The sequence below is a fragment of the Tiliqua scincoides genome, chromosome 2, assembly GCF_035046505.1.
Source record: "Tiliqua scincoides isolate rTilSci1 chromosome 2, rTilSci1.hap2, whole genome shotgun sequence".
In the NCBI taxonomy this organism is placed as follows: Eukaryota; Metazoa; Chordata; class Lepidosauria; order Squamata; family Scincidae; genus Tiliqua; species Tiliqua scincoides.
In genome coordinates, this window is record NC_089822.1 from 156,959,338 (window position 1) to 156,967,599 (window position 8,262).

Here is an 8,262-nt window from a genome sequence, read left to right on the forward strand (position 1 = left end):
GTGACTGGTACACTGTTGAATGATGTGGGTCAGTGGTCTCCAAACTGGAGACTGCTGTGCAATGGAAAAGGCGTCCCTGGCACAACTGATGCTTACTGTTCTGTCGAGGATCTGTCCTTCCTTGCTGCTGATCTCTCCCAAACCGAACTCCAGCCTGTCATGCTTACCCAGAAATCCAGGTGCAGTAGCTGCTGGAGCACCGGAACCTGAAAGCAGCAGGCCAGAGCTCAGTTTGGGGGAGACTGGTGGCAGGGACGGATGTCCCCCCTGCAGAATGGTAAGGACCATTCATCCAGGGAAGGGAAAAGGCAGGGTGCCAGATCTGGCCCACGGGACAGGGTCTGGAAACCCTGATGTGGATCAAACTAAGAGTAGAACGCTGTGTCTTGCTACAGAAGATGAGAGTAGATGCCCTTCAGATCTCTGATGCGTATGAAATCATTATAGTACTGTGTGTGCAGCTAACTGTGTTAACTTGGAATTAAAATCTCACTGAATTCGAGGACACGTGCTCCCAAATAATGCTGTCTAAACAACAGAGAAAGAAGGTATAGAAATATTGAAATAAATAAATAAGTGTGCCTAGGATTGCAGCCTTAGTTTGAGTGCTTCTCCAACAATCATTTGATGGTATACTGAAACTCTCCCGTGAAGGACCCCATGTAACTGTTCTCTAAATGCTGGGGAGCCTCCCTGTGGAAGAGGGAATTCCTGTGATCCAAAGTTAACTTGTCAAGTTAAATTATAGAAAATGCGCTGATTTTCCACCCCTCATCCTTCAGCAATAGCATTCCAACCCCATAAAGTCTCCCTGTCCAACTCACCCAGCCCTACAGGTGTGCATGCAGTATTAACACCTGCCCTACCCCCAGCCCCAGCCACTCTTGGAGGAAACAATGAAAGGAATCTAGACAACTGTAGAAAATATGCAGGCAAACCACAGCAGTAACTGCATAGAAGAAAAGTATGTTTTAGTCCTGATTTTTCAAGAGGTTCCTTTTTATCTAGGGAAACTGTATTTGTTGGATAGCTGGATCTGCTTGCCCTTTGTATAGCCTTCATACTTTTGTTTGTTACAAGGCACTAAGCCTGTATTAAGCTTTTTGATCATGACTGCATGAGTGGCATGGGGTGGAATATCTGCATAACTCTTTGATCCTCCCATAGATCAGTTCCTAACTTCCTGATCCATTGGTTGCACCAATCATTTTCTTTTACTAGTTTTTAAATACAATTTGGGTTTTATCACAAGCTGCTAAAATTGCACAAATTGTCTCAGCATAGAATCTAAGGATTCTAGGCTTTGATTTGGGGTGGGGTGTCCTAGGCACAGTGAAAGCAATAGTATGGCCCTGTCTGCACACTGAAAGTTGTTGTAACTACTAGAAAGGATAGTGTTGGGTTCTTGGAAAGGCTGACTTCATTTCTGAGAAAGGGGATATTTCCTGATTTAGCATGACAGTGTGAAAACTATTATAGCGAACCAAAAACTGAAGCCATGTGGTTCATTATTTCCATTGCTGGGTTTCTGATATCTTTAGATTCTGGAATTATGCTAATATGGTAACTAGCATCCCACCCCTGAGTTAAATGGGGACATTCTTTGGTAAGCTGATAAAGCTGGTGGTGGTGTCCCAACTTCAGGTTTTCCTGGCTGATAGGGGTTATCTTGATCCATGTCAGTGGGAGCATAGATGTGATTTTGTGTTGGAAACTACCTTGGTCGCCCTGGTTGACAACTTATGCCAGGTATAGATGGGGAATATTTCTCGGCTGGATCTTTCAGTAGCTTGTGAGATTATTGACCATGGTATCTTTCTGGGCTGCCTAGTGAGGATGGGCTTAGCGAGCACAGTATTGCAGCAGTACTGCTCTTATGCGTCAGGTAAGTCTCAGAAGGTGGCACTGGGAGACTGCTACTCGGTTATTGGCCTGTGGAGTCCTACAAGAGTCTGTGTTGCCCTCCTATGCTGTTAAACATCTATTGCAGTGTTTCTCAAACTGGTGGGTTGTGACCCACCAGTCCAAGAACCACTGCCCCTTTCCCTTTAAAGGGTGGGGGTAGAGGGAAAGTAGTGAGGTGATCCCTAGGATCGTCTGCTGCAGGGGAAGGAGGCTGTTTTTAACGTCACTTAGTGCTGCTAGGGTCCAGGGGGTGTGGGGAGCCCCACAGAGCCCTCTGCAGAGCTCACTATGACTTGTAGAGAGTAAAAAAAAATCACAATGACTTTCTGAGTAGACACACTCGGGTTACCATGCATAGGATTGAACCCTTCCTTACTTAGTTGTTCTTTTATTCATTGATATATTACATTGTTCTTATATTCATTAATGATGGTGGTTTTAAATGTTGTGACTTGCCCTGATGATATTTTAGGCCAGGGGTTGGAAAGCTATAGGTATAAGGGTATAAGTATTTAAGAATACCACCCTGCTATGTTTTAATAGACTAACATTGTAAACTTATGAAAAGCTCTCTGGTATAGTTCCTAAAGGTTCACTCAACTCAGCCACAAAGCTCACAGGATGACCTTAGACTAATGTACATTTCTTAGCCTCATGCATGTCATAGGGTTGTTGTGAGAATAAAAGGGGATGTGCGGGACCTGGGTAGACTATGTACGTATGGATGTAGAATTCATGAAGAAAAGCTGGGATAAAAAAATGTAATCAAAAATGGGGCAATTTTCCTGACCTAAGCCTTTCATGCTAGTAGAGCAATTTCATACATAAAATGTGCTGGGTCATTGTTAAATTGTTGTAGGTATATTTACGCATCTTTTTTTTCCTGTGCTTTACCCCATCCTTAGGAAGTTTTGAAAAGGAATGAATTTCCCTAATGAAATCTATATTAAATTTCTGTAGCTGAAATTTGACTCGGAAATCAAAAAGCAAAGACCACCCCTTGCTCTCAGACACTCAGATCTCCTACCTCCTAAGGTAGCTCTGCCTGCCTTCCGTACTTGAGAGAAACCAATATCTTTCTTTGTGAGTGAAATAGAAAGAAGAGACAGCTGAGCCTACAGTATCTCCCCCCCCACCCCACTCCCAGTGAGCCACAACTCCATTGTTCTCCATGCTTACTGGAAAGCCAGGAAGCTCTGGTAAGATGAGAGAGAGATTATTTTGCCTTCTGTACTTTGCTCAGTAGGGGCAAAAAGCCTCTCGGTGTTTGCTTCCTTCTGAAGACTTGTGTGCATTTTCAAAACACTCTGGAACTCGGTTTTAGTTCTGTTTGCAATGTCATATGTTTGGGGACGGAAATGTTCTGTTCTTATTGGAACATTAAAGTTGGTGTTAATTGCAATCTTTGAGGAGAATCTCGGTTAACAAGACTTTATTGAACACCTATTCCCATAAATGGCTACAACTAATGCAAAGCAGCAAAACAAATACTGAAAAGAACAACCTCCAGCTGAGGGTTTGTCATTCAACCCTCCATAAATCAACTAACAGATTTCAAGTGGCAGCAGTGTTGGACCCCTTGAAGGGAACTCTGTTCAGAAGCAAGTCCTATTGAGTTCAGTGGGACTTACCCCCAAATAGGGGCACTGTATAACTATATAGGATTGCAGCCTAAAGTGAAACCAATCAGTTTCCTGACAATGTAGTAAGACCATGTGATTTTAATGTTGCATCATAGGAAACTGAATATTGCATCCTTCTAATAGGTGACAGAATGATATTTCTGGAGCTGTTTAGATTCCCCATGGCTTTAGGGACATGGATAATATTCTGGTGAAAGCAGGAACATAAAAACCTAAGCGGCAACATAAAAACCTTTGTGCTGCTTCCTCCTGTGCCCACAGTTTAACAGAACAGTGCCACAACAAGGTGAATAAGGCAAGATCATTGTCTGAGTCTACTTTTCATCTTCTTTCCAACTAATCAGGCCTTACAGAACCAGAGCTGTCTGCTCAAAATGATGAAAGAGGCAGAAAATCCCCTGGGGTTAAATTCACAATCTCTGTCATTCAATTGAAACTAAATCTGTTGGCTCATTTTTCTTCTGCTGCTTTGCCCAGGTCTCCTCTGCTCACAGTGCTGCTCCCAGTCTCTGACTGGTGACATCATTGCTTAATCATGAGCCAGTTGGCTTTGTACACTTCAGAACAATCAACAAAAGCAACCTGTTTGCTGCAGCCTTGCTCAGAATATTGAATCAAAAGTCAGGAGTTTGAGATTCACTATTAAGAATTAGCAAATTGCCTCGTCAGTGGGACCTACGGTAACTAAGAGCACACCTTTATTAGACAACATTTTCCTTTTTTAATGATAAAGGTAAACAATATTTGCAAGATGTTGTATTTTGTTTTTTAAACGGCATGGCTGCCAATTTTTAAATGATCACATTCCTTAAATTATTATATTTAAAATATGTTGTTTAAATTGTGCTTTGGGCTTCTGAGACTTGCAATGAGTTCTTCAATATGTTTACTTAGGAGTAAGTCCAACTTTGTCTTGAGAAATTCTCTTCATAATTATGTCTAGGATTGCAATCATGTTTGCTTATTGAAAATAAAGTTCTGTATTTAGAACAGAAGTACAGAACCTGTGTAGGTTAGGCACAGTCCTAACCAGGTTGTTGTTGGCATCCTTCAGTCTCAAAAGACTATGGTATCGCGCTCCGAATAGTGTTCCGGATCAGAATGTCCTCTCCAGTGCGTGAAGCCTGGGTAAAGTAGATATGGAGGATAGACTGTTACCCATGCAGCAAATCCCCCCTCTCCACGTCGCTGAAATGGTCCAATAGAAAGGCAGAAGCCAATACGGTTGGTTCCAGCGACGTCGCAGGAGTTGCCAGAACGTGACTGTGTTCAGCCATGAACTGCCTCAGGGACTCCGGCTCCGGATTTTGCCTCAAGGTTGACTCCTGAAGCCTTTTCCATAACTGGATGTAGCCACAAGGCAGTGGAGGTTTGGGATCAGAGTTTTCCTTCTCTCAGATGAGCTGCCTTCCCAGGCTGACGAGCCCCATCTACCCGGTGGCTGTTTAGTCGCCTCTTAGGACAAGTACAGCCAAACTGAGGGCCTATTCTTATCCCCAGCCCCCAGGGGAAACCAGGGTATAACGAAGGTATAACCAGGTATACAAAGAAATAAGTCCTATTTTGTTCAATGGGGCTTACTCTAAGGGGGTAAACAAGCATTTATCAAAAAAAACTCTAGCCTTAAGTCTTGTTTACTTAATGATTTTGAATTCTGGTTCTATCCAGCTGGTGATCTCACTGCCACTGCCACACACAATATGAACTCAGTGCCTATGGCCGCCACCCTAACTGCACATGCTTGACCAAAAATGTCACTGCACATAGTAGGCTGCACTTACTTGTGAGTAAATATGCTAGACCAGGGATTGTGTGCGTAAGCACCTTAGAGACTAAAGCCCCAGTAAATCAGCTGGTGTTTCAGGTGCCATAAGATCCTTAGGGACAGACTATCGTGCCTAGCCTTCTGGAATTACAATTGTGTGTGTGCAGGCTGGGGAGAATAAGGTCCAGGGGTTCTGAGTGTGCCATAAAAAAACAAGGAGAGCTCCTAGTTTACTATCAATAACAGCACCCCCATTCAGAGAGGTGAGGTTTGAAACTAAGAGCCCAATCGTATCCACACATTCCTAGGAGTAAGCCCCTTTGACTCTAAAGGGACTTAATCCTGAATAGACATGCATAGGATTTGGGCTGTAGGACAGCAGTGGCTCAACTGGGAATTTGAATTCAGGGTTTGCTGGGATTATATGTCAGGTTCACTTTTTGTCTTCTGTTAGCTGAGCCTCCCATCCCCCCCACCCCCCTTCCCTTGGTGATGGTGGTTTGGTGTATGGAACATCCCCTATTGTTATATCTCACTGGCTGCACACACACACACACACACACACACAACAGAAAATTAAAGCACGTGAGCCCGAGATGAGTTTGGGCACAAATCTTAGGCATGGCTTGCTTGGAAGTACCTAAACCCTTCTGATTTCAGTGGGATTTCTTTACTCACTGGTAAGTGGAAATAGGATTGCAGCCTTACAGCCATCCTATGCATGTCTACTCAGAAGTAAGTCCCATTAGAGTCAATGGGGCTTACACCTAGGAAAGTGGGGATAGGATTGGGCTGTTCGACAAGAGGAAATGTGAATTGATCAAAGGTAGCTGCAGTCATACACACTGACCTGGCAGTAAGTCCCACTGAATTCAATGATACTCCTGAGTAGGCAGCCATAGGATTGTGCTGTCAGAGCCCCATCCTATGCATGCTTACTCAAAAGGAAATCCCATTATAGTCAATGGGGCTTACTCCTGAGTAAGGGTGGATATTAGGATGGCAGCCTCAGCGTGCTGTGAACTAAGGTTAAAACCAATAATAACTTATTGGAGCACCTGGAACTTGGAGCCCAATCCCCTGCATCCCTACTCAGAAGTAGGTCCCATTATAGCCTATGGGACTTACTCCTAGGAAAGTGTGAACAGGATTGCAGGTTCAATCCAAAGTATTATTTATTTATTTATTTTATTAATTTATACTCCGCCTTTTTGCCCAAAGGGCACACAAGGCAGCTTACAAACAATTTAAAATATTGTATATTGTATTGGCAACCTTCAGTCTCAAAAGACTATGGTATCGCGCTCTGAATGGTGGTTCTGGAACAGCGTCTAGTGTGGCTGAAAAGGCCAATCCGGGAGTGACAATCCCTTCCACACCGGGAGCAAGTGCAGTCTGTCCCTGGTCTGTCTCCCTGGCTATGGGCCTTCCTTCTTTGCCTCTTTGCCTCAGACTGCTGGCAAAGTGTCTCTTCAAACTGGGAAAGGCCATGCTGCACAGCCTGCCTCCAAGCGGGCAGCTCAGAGGCCAGGGTTTCCCACTTGTTGAGGTCCATCCCTAAGGCCTTCAGATCCCTCTTGCAGATGTCCTTGTATCACAGCTGTGGTCTACCTGTAGGGCGCTTTCGTTGCACAAGTTCTCCATAGAGGAGAGCCTTTGGGATCCGGCCATCATCCATTCTCACGACATGACCGAGCCAACGCAGGCGTCTCTGTTTCAGCAGTGCATACATGCTAGGGATTCCAGCACGTTCCAGGACTGTGTTGTTAGGAACTTTGTCCTGCCAGGTGATGCCGAGAATGCGCCGGAGGCAGCGCATGTGGAAAGTGTTCAGTTTCCTCTCTTGTTGTGAGCGGAGAGTCCATGACTCGCTGCAGTACAGAAGTGTACTCAGGACGCAAGCTCTGTAGACCTGGATCTTGGTATGTTCTGTCAGCTTCTTGTTGGCATTAAAAACAATCATTAAAACAATTTACAATAATTAAAAATCTAAAAAACAAACAAAACCACGTGGATTCTCATATAAAGAAGCAAGAACACCAGCCAGCCTGTCAACAATTAAAAGCTTTTTGAAATAAAAAGGTCTTCAGTCCACACTGAAATGTTAGCAGTGAGGGAGCAGTTCTCAATTCTATGGGGAGGGTATACCACAGTTTGGGGGGCCACCCCCGAGAAGGCCCTGGTCCTGGCCGCCACCCCTCTCACATCTCTTAGTGGAGGCACAGTCAAAAGGGCCCCCCCCAGATGATCTAACAGCACGGGCAGGATTCTAGGGAAGGAGGTGCTTTAAAAGGGCTTTAAAAACTAGCACCTTGAATTGGGCCCGGAACAGAACTGGCAGCCAGCGTAGCTGCCAAAGCAACGGCTTGACAGAGCACACGAGCAGCCACATTCTGTACTAGTTGTAATTTCTGGACCATCTTCAAATGCAGCCCCACGTAGAGCGCATTGCAATAATCTAATCTAGATGTCACTAGGGCATGGGTTACTGTGGCCAGGTCCACGCAGCTCAGGTATGGCGAATCAGCTGAAGCTGAGCAAAGGCTCCCCTGGCCACAGCCGCCACCTGGGACTCCAGGAGCAGCTGTGGATCCAGGAGAACCCTCAAGCTGCGAAGTAGCCTCCTTTATTCGCTATTCCTGCACAGCGCCTCTGCAACCGGAAAAGAGAGGTGCGCCCACACCTCGGATGCGGATGTGGGGCGTGGCCAGCAGGGTCCCTTCATGAGCCAGCCAGGGGTATTACTAGTCGGCTCCTCATTAGCATACTCTGATTGCTCCCCGCCCCCTTCCCATTGGCCGGATGCGGTGGGAAGGCGACAGCTGACTCCTGATTGGCTGGGAGGAGAGCGGTGAGAACGTTGAATTATTCATGAGCGGCGGAGTTGAAAGAGAAGCGCCGTTGTGACCACGCCCCCTTTGTCATTTGTCTGTCCGGAGGACACGCCCC